This window comes from Hordeum vulgare, chromosome 4H (assembly GCF_904849725.1).
Source record: "Hordeum vulgare subsp. vulgare chromosome 4H, MorexV3_pseudomolecules_assembly, whole genome shotgun sequence".
Classification (NCBI taxonomy): domain Eukaryota; kingdom Viridiplantae; phylum Streptophyta; class Magnoliopsida; order Poales; family Poaceae; genus Hordeum; species Hordeum vulgare.
Genome location: NC_058521.1, coordinates 57,233,504 through 57,248,747, shown reverse-complemented (window position 1 = coordinate 57,248,747; position 15,244 = coordinate 57,233,504). Strand labels below are relative to the sequence as shown.

General features: G+C 44.9%; 1 pseudogene; it reads left to right on the top strand.

Annotated features, from left to right (window-relative positions):
• Positions 1-1,328: 1,328 nt before the first annotated feature.
• On the top strand, positions 1,329-3,827 carry LOC123450268 (annotated as a pseudogene).
• Positions 3,828-15,244: the final 11,417 nt, after the last annotated feature.

Sequence of the window (15,244 nt, the reverse complement as noted above, 5' to 3'; positions counted from 1 at the left end):
CCGCAGGCTAACGGGCTTGGGTACCCCGGTCCTAGAGGCCCGACAACTACTACTCCATGCGTGTGGCACCAAGCAAAATCTGCCCATGCAACAACTTTAGTTACCCGGAGGATAGCAACTTTAGATACACGGGGATGTCAACTTTAGTTATTCTCGATGGCAACTGTAGTTGTAAAGCATGCCCATTTTTTGTTTTGGTTAACTATAGTTGCCATGTCTAATTAACAGTAGTCATTGTGTGTAATCAAACCATAGTTGCCATGTGTGGTTAACTACTTGCAGAATATGATCAAACAATAGTTGCCAAGTGTGATTAACTAGTTGTCACGTGTGGTCCAACCATAGTTACCATATATGATTAATTATAGTTGTCATGTGTGATTATCTAGTTACCATGTACATGCAACTGTAGTTGCCATCTAGCACCGTAAGAGCATCGTGTGGGTGACGACTAGTTCACTCACACAATGCAACTCGCAACCGCATGCGGCTCTAACGCCCACACAACACGTTATGTCTACGTGACACTGAAATTCCAACAGATCCTTTTAACATTCATGCAAAATGTAAGACGGAGGTCAATGCGTGTGGGCGAAATACAGATATGCCACACTTATGAACGTTATCATTTGGAAAACAATTATGAATCAGATTGTATATTAAAGATATCATAGAGATACTTTGAATGTGAAAATCTATAAAATAAAACATCTAAAGATTTGTGCAAAATATTAGTATAGGCAAGAGTTGCGGGCAGCACCGAATAAATAAAAAACGACGGGGTACATATTTTTTTAATAATTTGTTTTTTTCTAAACACCTGCAAATACTACCATAAATTTACAAATTATAAAGGAAGGGCCGGAGAGGAGATTAGGGAGCCCGTATTAGACTACTCATAATAGAAAGTAACATAAAATAATAACATGTATATGTTACTAGTCTAAGTTAATACTTTCATAGTGCATAGTAACATAAGGATAATAATATTAAGTTTTTATAATTTATTAGCTTACAGACTCATTTTGGCTTGATATGCATTATGTTATTCATAGTATAGTATGAGTAATTCAATTTTTCTTTCTTTTTACTAATTATTAATTAACAAAAAAAATTAGGTAGCATCTATGTTATTATTCTCATTGTAGATAGTCTTAGCCCAAACAGGCCCACCAGCCATCGCAAGAAACCGACGTTGTAACGGAACCGACTACAAATCCAAATCACGTCCATATATACACGAGATCAATCAATCAAGCAAAAAAAAAGTCGCCACGAACGATCTGCAAGTACGTGCTCTGTGCGCGGCTTCGATGGATCCCGCGATGATGGCCTGTCGGAGCAAGAAGCCGCGGCAATCCTTCTCTGGCCCGACGGAGCTCGCCGCCCGCCTCATGAAGCGCCTCGCCTACGCATACTCCGACACCAACCTCGTCTTCTCGCCGCTCTCCATCTACGCCGCCGTCGCTCTCCTGGCGCCCGGCGCACGGGGAGACACCCTGCACGAGGTCCTCCGCTTCCTGGGCGCATTGTGGACGAGGTCGTTCCACACGCCGCACCCGGGACGAGCTCGAGGAGTCCATCTCCCGCATGGCGGACCGCGCGCTCCAGGACCTGTCCGGATCCGGCGGGCCGAGCGTCGGGTTCGCGTGCGGCGTGTGGAACGACAAGAGCCGGCCTCTGAAGCCGGCCTACCGCGAGGCCGTCATCCGCGCGTACAGGGCGGAGGCGCGTACCTTGGATTTTCGGGATAACGCGGAGGAAGCGGCGCAGCACATCAACGACTGGGTCGCGGGGCTTACGAGGGACCTCATCAAGGAGGTCGTCTCGCCGGAAGACGTTTGCATGGCGGCCGGCGTCATCCTCGCCAACGCCATATACTTCAAAGGCAAGTGGGATCTGCCGTTCCACGAGAGAGACACCACGGACAGGCCGTTCCACCGGCTCGACGGAACTGCGGTCGACGCGCCGTTCATGCGCAACCCCGCCCGCCACTTCGTAGCCGTGCACGACGGGTTCAAGGTCCTCAAGCTGCAGTACGAGATGCCACAACAACGGTATCAACCGTACGCGAAGCAGTACTCCATGTGCATCTTCCTACCGGACGCGTACGACGGCCTGCAGAGCCTCGTCGACGAGATAACCTCCCGTCCAGGCGGCTTCGTGCACGATCACCTGCCGCGCATGCCCGTCAAGGTCGGCGACTTCGGGGTTCCCAAGTTCAAGCTTGATTTCTCGTGCAGAATCGCCGGAACCCTCAAACAGTTGGGGCTCGTTCTACCTTTCGGTAATGGTTCTGACCTGTCGGGCATGGTGGAGGCCGACGATGGCCCACCATTGCTCGTTCAAGAGGTCATCCATAAGGCTGTCATCGAGGTCAACGAGGAAGGCACGGAAGCTGCGGCTGTCACCGTGATGTTCGCGACTCCTGGATGTGCCATGATGCCCCCGGAGCCCATGGTGGACTTCGTAGCCGACCATCCTTTCGCGTATTTCATAGTCGAGGAGGCGTCGGGCGCGATCATGTTTGCAGGGCATGTTGTCGACCCTACCAATGGCAAAGGCCCGGTGCGGGTCGTGCAACAGACACATGGGGGCGCACTTAACGAACAACGGCTACCTTTCACAGGATACGAGTTGCCTTTGACCAGAAACCCGCCGGTGCAGTTGGACGTAGTCGGGCGGACGGGGAATCCTGGCTCTAGCGTCCTGGCAGCGCTCGCCGCCGGGCTCGCGAGGCGCCTAGCCGAGGGGAGCATGGACGACAACCTAGTCGCCTCGCCGCTGTCCATCTACGCCGCTCTTGCGCTGCTGGCCGCCGGCGCCCGGGACGCCACATTAGACGAGATCCTCCGCGTGCTCGGCGCGCGGTCGCGCGGCGAGCTCGAGAAGTTCGTGTCGCGCATGGCGGAGGACGCGCTCCAGGACAGGTCTGCCTCGGGTGGCCCCCGTGTGGCGTTTGCGTGCGGCGTGTGGAGCGACCTGACGCGGCCGCTGAGGCCGGCCTTCCGCGAGGCCGTCGTGGGCACGTACAAGGCCCAGGCCGGCACCGTAGACTTCGGCGGCGCGCCGGAGGAGGCGCGCGGCCGGATCAACGCGTGGGCGGCTGAGGTGACGAGGAACCTCATCGACTCGGTCCTCCCGGCAGGGTCGATAAACGCAACGACTCAGGTGGTGCTCGGCAACGCCATAACCCATTTGGCCGTGTTGGTCCGTCTGGCTACGCACCGGTGCCCTATGCCACGCGCCATGATCCATGGGTAGGCAACACCCAACCATCCCAACGTACTGCTCCGTGGGTGCACTCCAGCTCTGATCGTGCCGGGCATACGCAGTTCTCGATGTGCATCTTCCTCCCGGACGCCCATGATGGCCTGTTGGGGTTGCTGGACACGATGGCGTCCCAGCCTGGATTCCTGCACGACCACCTGCCGGAGCAACGGATTGCCCTCAGCGAGCTCCGGGTGCCAAAGTTCAAGCTGTCCTTCCACGACAACGTCGTCACCCTCCTCAAGAAGATGGGGCTGGAGCTACCATTCTGCCCCAAGGGCGACCTGTCTGACATGGTGGAGGATGACGGCTCTGGCTTGCCGATAGAAGTGGAGGATGTCATCCACAAGGCTGTCGTCGAGGTAAATGAGGAAGGTACCGAAGCCGCCGCTGTCACCATGGTCATTGCGCCTTCAGGATGCGCACCCAGGGGCTCGTGGCCGCCGCCTCCACAGGTGGATTTCATCGCCGACCATCCGTTTGCCTACTACATAGTGGAGGAGGCAACCGGCGCAGTTGTCTTTGCTGGGCGCGTCATCGACCCCTCCAAGAAGTAATGAATGTAGCTAGCTAGCTGTTGAGGTCGACGAACACACTTTCTCCCCTACTAATTTTGATTTCAGAACTGCTCTGTGTACGAGTGTTTTTATATGGACGAGTATTTTTCACCTCTTGAAAATATGCTTTGTGCTACATTCTGATTATATTTAAGAGATGTCTTGGAGGAGTATATGCGTTCTCAAATACAAATGAGGACCACCTAAAGCATAACTTCACATTGGGCTACTCTTGCTTATCCTGATACTCATTATCAGAGGGTGTTTGGATACGTTTAGTCTCATGATTAAAAGTAATGAGACTAAAACTTGCTAGCCTCATCCATGTTTGGATCCAAATACTAAAGAGACTAAAATCGAGTTAGTGAGCATTTATTATTCTCCAAACCCTCCAATCCAGAACTTGCCTGAGGAGTTAAATGAGGAGAGAGAGGACTAATGCATATTTTAGTAGGGGTACCCCTGACTAAAAAATTTTAGCCTTAAAACTAGTTTTAGCCTCTCTTTAGTCAGGGGTGCTTGGAACTTTAGCCTAAGAGACTAGTTTTAGTCCCTTGGATCTAAGCACCCTCTCAGGTAGATGTCGCTGACATATACTCCCTTCTTTTTGGTTTGTAGGGCTTATCTACAAAAATTCAGATTTTCATTATATTAGGCCAATTTTGAGTTTAATTGAGTTAAGTGCTTTGAGTCTCACGTTATATTTAATTCATAGAATTTAGAGAAAGTAAATGAGTGGTCATGCATGCATCGTTTTTTACATCCACCATGCAAGTCCAATGAAAAGGAGGATGCTACATTTATTGCCTTAAAAATTGAATATGTGAGAAATATTTTATTGGCTAGTTAAAACTAGTGTCATCCACTCACAATTCACCTTGGTTGATGAGATTTCAGGTTTGAACCCTATAAACCGAAAATGAGGGACTAGTAGTTAATACGGGCATTCAAAACCCATGAAAAAATCTGAAATTAAGAAGGGTTACACTACACAGTCGCGCCGCACCTGCGCCTTGTCGTACGGCGACCAGCTAATCATCATCTTAATGAAAAAATAGCATTGCTCTACGATCAAATCCCTCTTTCTTCGTCATGCATGTATGCATGCACGTAATGATGTCATCAAGATTTTCTTTGATGTTTAAAATTCAAAAAGTTTTATCTAAAAAACTGTAAATTCAAAATGTGATCCGCTTTCATCATTGACTTTCTCGCGATGAGTTCTTCGAAACTAGATCTAATGTCGACATGTTCCGTCAACTTTTTTTTTGTTCGTACTTGCCATATTTTTTGACCCACACTTGCCATATTAAACCACTTACTTGCCTAAAAAAAACTTAATTGGCACTTTTTAATGGTGTTTCGTACAATGTCTTGTAGCAGTATTTGTTATACATGATATAAAAACATGTCCTAGGTTGTGTTTGCCGATTTAAGAGTGAATTCTGATTTTTACCCCATGTTTTAACATTTTTGATAGTAATTACCCCATTAGCAGGATTTCATTCGTTTTACCCCATTTAGCAAAAGTTCTACCATAATTTACCCTGTTTAAAATTTTGTTAATGTTTAGATGGAAAAGTCCCAATTGCCAGGTTCAGCTGTCATGCCAAACCGAAGGTTTTTTAAGTCCCAATTGTCAGCTTGTCACGACCCGACCAGCCCGATATACCAATACATGTCGTTCGCGTCACCGACCAATGTATAACTCAGTTCTAGAAGAGTGCGTATACACGTGATCTGCTCATAATCATCTTAATTCTGCCCGAATCAAATGCCTCATCGGCCAATGCATCAGTCATGGAAATTTCAGAATATACAAATTGCTATGATAATGATGTTCCAAATCATGTGGTATACGGTACGAATGAGAGGGTCATAGACCCGTCATCCATTGAGTACAAACTGATGGGGTCCAGCTATGTCGTCAAAGTAGAAAGAACAATTGAGCATATCATGATTGTGTCACGTACATGCACACTCCCACGCCATCGTCGGCGAGCTTGAAATCGTGTCAAAGTTTTAATCAGGGTGAATCATGGCAAAAATTTTGCTAAATGGGGTAAAACGAATGAAATCTCACTAAATGAGGTAATTAGTGTCAAAACTGTTAAAATAGGGGGTAAATCCGGAATTCACTCCCAATTTAAATATGCTAACTTATCATATTTACATACAACTTTGCCAGAAAACTATTTTGTGTGCTTGTCAGTTTAACTATGCAGAGTTGTCATATTTACAAACGATGTCCAAAAAAGATTTCTTGTGGTCACCGGTTTTAAATATGTTGAATTATCATACTTTTTATGCGTAATCACCTAAAAAAGTTGTTTCTACTTGTCAGTTTGATTATGTCGAGATGTCATATTTATACGTAATTTCCAAAATATGACGTTTAAGTTATTTTTTATTAGACAAGTAAGTACTTACTAATATGGCAAGTAAGTGCAACAAATATGGTAAGTATGAGCAAAAAATAATTGTCGAAACATGTTGATATGAAATCTAGTTTTGAAGATTTCGTCGAAACAAAGTCAACGGCGAAAACGGATCATCGGTCGAATTAATGGTTTAAGAGATAAACGTTTTTGAATTCTGGTCATAAGGACAAAATCCAGCGTGAGCCTGTCGCACGGGAGCGCTCATGTGCGTACACTTCTCTTTAGATTTTTTCAATTAGAGACATCTCATCAAGATATGAGAGGCAATCCAGCAATATAATGGTTGAGAAATCTCATCAAAGCATATGGCAAGAATGATTGAAGCATCGAATATTTATAAAAAAAATCACTTGTCAAGTGTAATTAAAAAACCATCTTTGAATTGTCAAAAAAAATCACATGTATCGTGGCGATAGATGCGCCAGCTGACACGTGACACCTGCCGTCACAAGGTCAAACGGCACGCAATGGGACAGTGGACCCTGCCGCCATGCGTTCAGGCGGCATGCACATGAATGCATGATTTAGTAATAGTACTGTGTAGCTTGCTAACTACTCCCTCCGTTTCTAAATATAAATCATTTAAGAAATGTTACTATGCGTCTACATACGAAGCAAAATGAATGAACATATACTCTAAAATATGTCTATATATATCCGTATGTAGTTCACTGGTGAAATCTCTATAAAGACTTATATTTAGGAACGAAGGGAGTAGGTACTGTGCCACTGTTGGTTTTATGTGGAGGTGGTGGAGGAAGTCTAGTTGCGTTAATCTTTTATATATAGCGCATGTTGCTACTCCGTGAATTACTGTCTAATCTACACGTGATTAAACATGATGGTCAACGCTCAAGTCCAAGATTTCCAACAGCCCCGGCCAGGACAATCTCATGCAAAAGCAAAGCAAGCGGACCTGGATTTATCCTAACTAGTTACGCGCACAACTTGTACCTGTGCTGCATATCCGTCATGACGTCAAATCAACATGATCCGTGGAATGACTTCCACAACAAGCATACAGAGGTGCATAAGGGCATGACCATCGTTTCAGCATGGACCGCTGCCCCATGCATCCACGTTGGAGGAGCTGTCGTGGAGAAAGACAAAAAGCTCGTAGCTTGCACAGCCAAGCGAGCTCTTACAGAGGAACCTGCTTCCTCGCTAAAAAGGGATGAAGGAAAGTAGGTAATGGACAAACGAGGACTTGAAACGAGAGCAAAAGCGAGCCATGCAATAAAAAGTTATCAATGCAAAGAGTGATAGGTGGACCACCAAGACATGATGCTTCTCTTGGGTATGAGATTTTCATACGATGGCCTCATAATTGTTTTTTTAGGTGGAGGCTCAGACCACACGATGGTGATGCCCTCATAGTTCATGCCCTAATAACTGATTGTATATGTGTGATGGGACCAGGTCTATAGGTTCTACTGTTGTGTCCTCACTAGTGAAAAACGGGCCTTTGGCCGGGACCCTTTAGTCCCGGCCTGCCTCTAGTCCCGGCCACGTCGCCCCAATTCTCAATGCCTCCCTCGAGGCTTTAGTCCTGACCCGTAAGGAGCCTTTAGTCCCGGTTCGTGTCCCAAACCGGGACTAAAAGGCTACGCGGTGGGCAGTGGTGGTGGCAACCGTTCGTATCCCCCTTTAGTCCTGGTTGGTGGCTCAACCCGGGACTAAAGGCCTAACACGTGGCCTGCCGTAGTGGTGGCAACCGTTGGTATGCCTCTTTAGTCCCGGTTGGTGGTTCAAACCGGGACTAAAGGCCCAAAACGGTTTGCATCCCGCTTCACAAAACCACAACCGAAGCAGAGTCTGTGTCGCGTCGCCCTTCTTTCTCTGTTCTTCTTCCTCTCTCGCTCTCGCTCTGTTCTTCTCCTCTCTTCTTCCCTTCTCTTCTTCCACCATGCCAACTCGCTTTGGAGAGGTGCTGGCACATGGCAAGACCAAGCTCGATGTCGTGTACACGAACGCGAGCAGGGAGGTGCCGCATTTTCTTAGACAGTTGAAGGAACGATGGCTTGACGCCGCAGTGGATCATGAGAAGTTCTTGGGGCTTGATCTGGAGTACACGGCCAATCAACGCGGTGTTGCCGTCATCCAACTATGTTTCGCACATCATGTCTTGATCTTCCAATGGGCGAGGTAAGTTTTGAGGCTTTCTGTGATCCAAGGTAATGACATTGTAAGTTTATTTGTTTCAATCATAGTTGGTTCCCTTCAAATAGTTGTAGTGAAACAATTTTGATTAGTTGAAGGGGAACACAATCTGATTGGAATAGTGTTCCATAATCTGAAAAAACGTATTAGAATCAACTAGTGTTTAATATGTTTCATTGGAATCATAGTTGGTTCGCTTCAAATAGTTGTAGTGAAACAATTTTGATTAGTTGAAGGGAATAGTTGTAGTGATAGTTGAAGGGACTAGTGTTTAATATGTTCCATTGGAATAGTGTTCCACAATCTGAAAAATCTGATTGGTTCAATATGTTCCATTGAAATCATAGTTGTAGTGATACAATTTTATGCGGTGTTCTTTGATCCAAGGTTATGAAAATTGCATAAAGCTAGTGATCTCTCTAGGTTCCATTGGATAGCAATAAGATATGTCATAGTCATGAAAATTGCATATAGCTAGTGATCTCTCTAGGTTCCATTGGATAGATATAGTGATCTCTCTAGGTTCCATTGGATAGCAATATGCAACATGTCTAGCTTATTGAATATTTGCAAAACCATGGGAGATATATATATATATATATATATATATATATATATATATATATATATATATATATATATATATATATATATATATATATATATATGTCATAGTAAATTTACGGTTTCTTGATCAATTCGTAGGATATGAAAATTGCATAGGATAGCAATATGTTCTATTTGAATCCTAAAGATAATTTTCTCTTTAGTTGTAGTGAAACATGTTTCCTTATTGCAGCAGTATGTAACATTTGTTCCATTTTAATTTGTTTCTGTTGCAGTAGTGACAAGCATTGTCCAGAACTCATGGACTTCCTTCGCAGCGGCATCACTTTTGCTACCGTTGACATAACGAACGACAAGCTGAAGATGAGGTACAACTTCGGTATTGAGATACCAACTGGTTGCCTCATTGATCTCCAAACGGTATTCAGGCTTCGACATGTCAGGACTTCGATGGCTCATATGGCAGTTGCCTTGATCGACGAGGAATATGGTAATATGAAGACCAATTTCCCAAAGTCTCAGCACAAACTTTGGGAGAAGGCCCCACTTGATCGTACCAACATTGAGTATGCAGCAAAAGATGCATACGTTTCATACGAGTTGTACCGCAAGATTCGAGTCGTCAACTATGGCCAACGTCACCTCGAATAAGGTGGACATTCTGATTCGAGTCGTCAACTATGGCCAGCGAAACCTCGAATATATATATATCTATGATAGCTATTATTATGTACTGTTTGGACTAGTATCATGTGCTGCTTGGACCAATTTATATATGTCTAGTTTCTGTTTGTGCCATTATAGTTTCCAAATTTGAATGGTTTAGCCCTTTCTAACTTCATTTGCTACTTTTGAATGGTTTAGCCCTTTCTAACTTCATGGTATCATGCATTTCGACCACATATATATACAAAAAGTCTTCAGTTCAAATAAGTTCAAAAAATGAAATCTCTTTTGTAACAGATCTGTTTTTGATTAAAACAGTCATTTATACAAAAAAGCCTTCAGTTCAAAAAAGCGAGCCCCGAACCGGGACTAAAGATCCACCTATATAAGCGGGAGTTAGAAAATTTCCAACCCAAATCGCATTTCCTTCTCTCCTTCTTCCTCGTTCTCCTGCCCAGCGCGGCACAACGACGAACTCGACGACGCCGTCAGGCTGCCCGCCGTCCTGCTCGCCGCCGCCTGCCGTCCTCCTCGCCATCGCCGACATCCTCCTCGCCGCCGCCGTCCTCCTCGCCGCGCGCCGTCGACACCTCCGACCGGTAAGCCCCCCGCCCCCTCCTCCCTAACACTCCGGCCAGTAGAAGAAAAGAAGAAAAAGGAGAAGAAAAGAAGAAAAAGGAGAAGAAAAGAAGAAAAAGGAGAAGAAAGGAAGAAAAAGGAGAAGAAAGGAAGAAAAAGGGAAGAAAAGAAGAAAAAGATTTTTTTTTGTCATTTAATTCCTATTGTTATTAGGTTTGTGCTAGATTATTAGGGTTAGTAATATTTAGAATTAGGAAAAAGGAAAATAAGAAGAGGAGGAGAAGAAAAGAAGAAAAAGGAGAATAAGAAGAGGAGGAGAGGAGAAGAAGAGGAGAAGTAGAAGAAGAGAAAAAATTAGAAGAGGAGGAGAGGAGAAGTAGTAGTAGAAGAAGTAGAAGAAGAAGTAGAAGAAGAGGAGAAATAGAAGAAGAGGAAAAATTAGTTTAGGGTTACAAGAAGAAGAAATATTTTTTTTGTCATTTAATTTTGCTATTGTATAGTGTATAGGCTTAAGTGTTAATAGTGTTTCTTAGATTATTGCTTAATTTTACTATTGTATATGCTTAAGTGTTAATAGTTTAATTTTGCTATTGTATATGCTTAAGTGTTAATAGTTTATTTTTAGGAAGAAAATTAATAGAACTAGTTTATTTTTTTAGTTCATTTTACGTTGCCTATCCCGCATCCTCGTCGTCGACTCGGCGGAGGACACCTGCTTGATCAGAGGGGCCCTGTCCGGGACTGGGCTCCGCCCGGCTGGTATTGGGAGGTGCTACCTTTCGGGGGGCGTAGGTTGGTGAGGAGCCAGCCCGTCGTTGACCCGATCCTTGTTTGGTGGCGGTCGCGTGGGCCAGTGAGGGTGCCGAGGCTTCCAGACACCGCGGAGGTGGTACGTCACCGTGTCAGCGAGGAGGATGAGCACGTCCGTCGCTACATGGTTGCGTTGGAGGGCAGGTTCGAGCATACCTGGCAGGTTCTTCAGGGATCTCACTGGAGCTATGATCCTGTGATGGTTCCTTCTCTTTGGGTGTCCACCGCCCGCGCCGATACCCGTCGGGCGCTACGATTCTAGATGTATCGGTGATGCTATATGTATGATAGTATTCGAGGAGTATTAGTGATAATATTCGACGATGTACGGACAAAAGAGATGATGTATTTGCTTATAATTGAATGCATGCTAATTTTAATACTACTTTATTTTACGATTTGGTTTTGCTTATTGAATGCTCAAATTGGAAAAGTACTCCTACTTTAAATACTATGCTCAAATTGATAAGGGAAGAGTTGATGCCTTCGACCCATTATCGAGACCCTTGGAACAGTTCCAAAGCCTGCAGGACATGCTCCAAGGGTAATTTCAATCATTCTTGCGCTCTATCGGTCTCTTTCGATGATTTTCTGATATATTAATTAATGAAAACCTTAGCAAATCATTATCCTTGTCGGGCAGGGTTTGGAAGCGGTTCAAGTGCGTGACTCCCGGTATCAAGCCTGAGAAGCTGACCTTTAGAGCGGCTCAGGTAAGTAGTAGTATGATATACTTCTATTTTCAATACATTTATGATGCTAGATTATTATTTTGATTATATATATTCTATTCTCGTAAAGTGCGACCAGCAGCCACGGGGAACGCATCTATGCGGATACTATGTTTGCGAGACCATTCGCACGTTTACCTCTGAGCACAAGGATCACAGATTCGACGTAAGCAATGAACATTCACACCTCTATTTTTACCCGTCATTCTTTGTTATCATGATTGATATTCATATTCATCTCCTCTTCTTATATAGTACACGGCCATGAGGACGAAGGTCCTACCAGAGCAACGCGCGATTGCTGTTGTAGAGGAGCTTGCGACCTTTCTGAGGACGGAAGCTATAGAAGACAAAGGACGATTTAGTGTAGCTAGGGGCCATTACTAATGTTCGTCCATGTAATCGAATAGACGGGCTCTAGTCCCAATAATTCAGATCTCCATATAATTGTATATATATGCTCGCTTGTAAGATAAGTTAATCTTATATATATATGCATAATTATTTCTATTTAAATTATATGAAAACTAATTCCCCAACACCAAACGAGGCATCACGTTAATCTCCCGAACACCTAAACCCTAAAACCCAAAAATAATTTCATTCAAAAAAAAACAAAAAAAAAACAAAATCTGAAACTCTTTAGTCCCGGTCCGTGTAACGAACCGGGACTAAAGGGCCTGCCCCTGAGGCGCTACGAGGCGCCCACGTGGAGCACCTTTAGTCCCGGCTTGGAACAGGGCCAGGACTAAAGGTTAGGCCTTTAGTCCCGCCCCTTTAGTCCCAGTTGGTGAACCGGGACTAAAGCCCCTTACGGGCCGGGGCTAAAGGCCCCGTCCCCACTAGTGCCTTCACATGCATGCTTATGCGGTAACACAATGTATTCAACTCATTAGATTATCATAATTCTATGTACTGGCAGTTGTAATCATCATGAAAAATCCTTTTTAACTGCATGTGGACTCCTAAGAACCAAGAAAATGAGGAACTTTTACAGACGACGTTTATTTACTCCAATTATGAACTTCATCGTCAATACTCTAAAACTTTAGATTTTATTGGTCTTTCTCAAAAGGTTCTTCTGATTTTTATTGCAAAGTTCAGACATAACCTTCATAGAGTTCTTCAAAAAGTTATACAATTTATTTCGAGTTACAAAAAAGTTCTATGTAACTTGTGATAAAGTTTGACATGACCTGCATAGAGTTCTTACAAGATTATACAATTTATTGCGAGTTATAGAAAAAAATCTACTGAACTTGTGATAAAGTCTAACAAGACCTTCATAGAGTTCTTCGGAAAATAAATTTAGTCAATTGCTTGGAAACTACTAGAGAGAAAATAAAGTAAGATAAATCCACCCTTGTAAATGTGTTGGATGAAAAAAATACATCCATCTATAGAGAGAGAGAGAGAGAGAGTAGAGCAACTCCAAACGATTGACCCAAACGGACGGCCATTGTGTCCGCTTTTTGTCTGTTTGGGTCAGCCGCCCGCTCCGCGTCCGCCCGCTTTTCTTTTTGGGTCAGCTTTGTGCCCAACGCGGTGTTGGGGAACGTCGCATGAGAAACAAAAATTTTCCTACGCGCACGAAGACCTATCATGGTGATGTCCATCTACGAGAAGGGATGTGTGATCTACGTACCCTTGTAGACCGTATAGCAGAAGCGTTAGCGAACGCGGTTGATGTAGTGGAACGTCCTCACATCCCTCGATCCGCCCCGCGAACCGTCCCGCGATCAGTCCCACGATCTAGTGCAGAACGGACGGCACCTCCGCGTTCAGCACACGTACAACTCGACGATGATCTCGGCCTTCTTGATCCAGCAAGAGAGACGGAGAGGTAGAAGAGTTCTCCGGCAGCGTGACGGCGCTCAGGAGGTTGGTGGTGATCTTATCTCAGCACAGCTCCGCCCGAGCTCCGCAGAAACGCGATCTAGAGGTAAAACCGTGGAGATATGTGGTCGGGCTGCCGTGGCAAAAGTTGTCAAATCAACCCTAAAACCTCCGTATATATAGGGGGAAGAGGGGGAGCCTTGCCTTGGGGTCCAAGGACCCCCAAGGACTTCGGCCGAGCCAAGGGGGGAAACCCTCCCCTTCCAAACCGAGTCCAACTAGGTTTGGAAGGAGGAGTCCTTCCCCCTTTTCCCACCTCCTCTTTTTTTTCTCTTTGATTTTCTTCCTATGGAGCGTAGGGCCTTCTTGGGCTGTCCCACCAGCCCACTAAGGGCTGGTGCGCCACCCCCAAGGCCTATCGGCTTCCCCGGGGTGGGTTGCCCCCCCCCCCCGCGGTGAACACCCGGAACCTATTCGTCGTTCCCGGTACATTCCCGGTACATTCCCGGTAACTCTGAAAACCTTCCGGTAATCAAATGAGGTCATCCTATATATCAATCTTCGTTTCCGGACCATTCCGGAAACCCTCGTGACGTCCGTGATCTCATCCGGGACTCCGTACAACATTCGGTAACCAACCATATAACTCAAATACGCATAAAACAACGTCGAACCTTAAGTGTGCAGACCCTGCGGGTTCGAGAACTATGTAGACATGACCCGAGAGACTCCTTGGTCAATATCCAATAGCGGGACCTGGATGCCCATATTGGATCCTACATATTCTACGAAGATCTTATCGTTTGAACCTCAGTGCCAAGGATTCATATAATCCCGTATGTCATTCCCTTTGTCCTTCGGTATGTTACTTGCCCGAGATTCGATCGTCAGTATCCGCATACCTATTTCAATCTCGTTTACCGGCAAGTCTCTTTACTCGTTTCGTAATACAAGATCCCGCAACTTACACTAAGTCACATTGCTTGCAAGGCTTGTGTGTGATGTTGTATTACCGAGTGGGCCCCGAGATACCTCTCCGTCACACGGAGTGACAAATCCCAGTCTCGATCCATACTAACTCAACGAACACCTTCGGAGATACCTGTAGAGCATCTTTATAGTCACCCAATTACGTTGCGACGTTTGATACACACAAAGTATTCCTCCGGTGTCAGTGAGTTATATGATCTCATGGTCATAGGAACAAATACTTGACACGCAGAAAACAGTAGCAACAAAATGACACGATCAACATGCTACGTCTATTAGTTTGGGTCTAGTCCATCACGTGATTCTCCTAATGACGTGATCCAGTTATCAAGCAACAACACCTTGTTCATAATCAGAAGACACTGACTATCTTTGGTCAACTGGCTAGCCAACTAGAGGCTTGCTAAGGACAGTGTTTTGTCTATGTATCCACACATGTATATATAAGTCTTCATTCAATACAATTATAGCATGGATAATAAACGATTATCTTGATACAGGAATTATAATAATAACTATATTTATTATTGCCTCTAGGGCATAATTCCAACAGTCTCCCACTTGCACTAGAGTCAATAATCTAGCCCTCACATCATCATGCGAATTACATTGTAATAAATCTAACACCCATACAGTT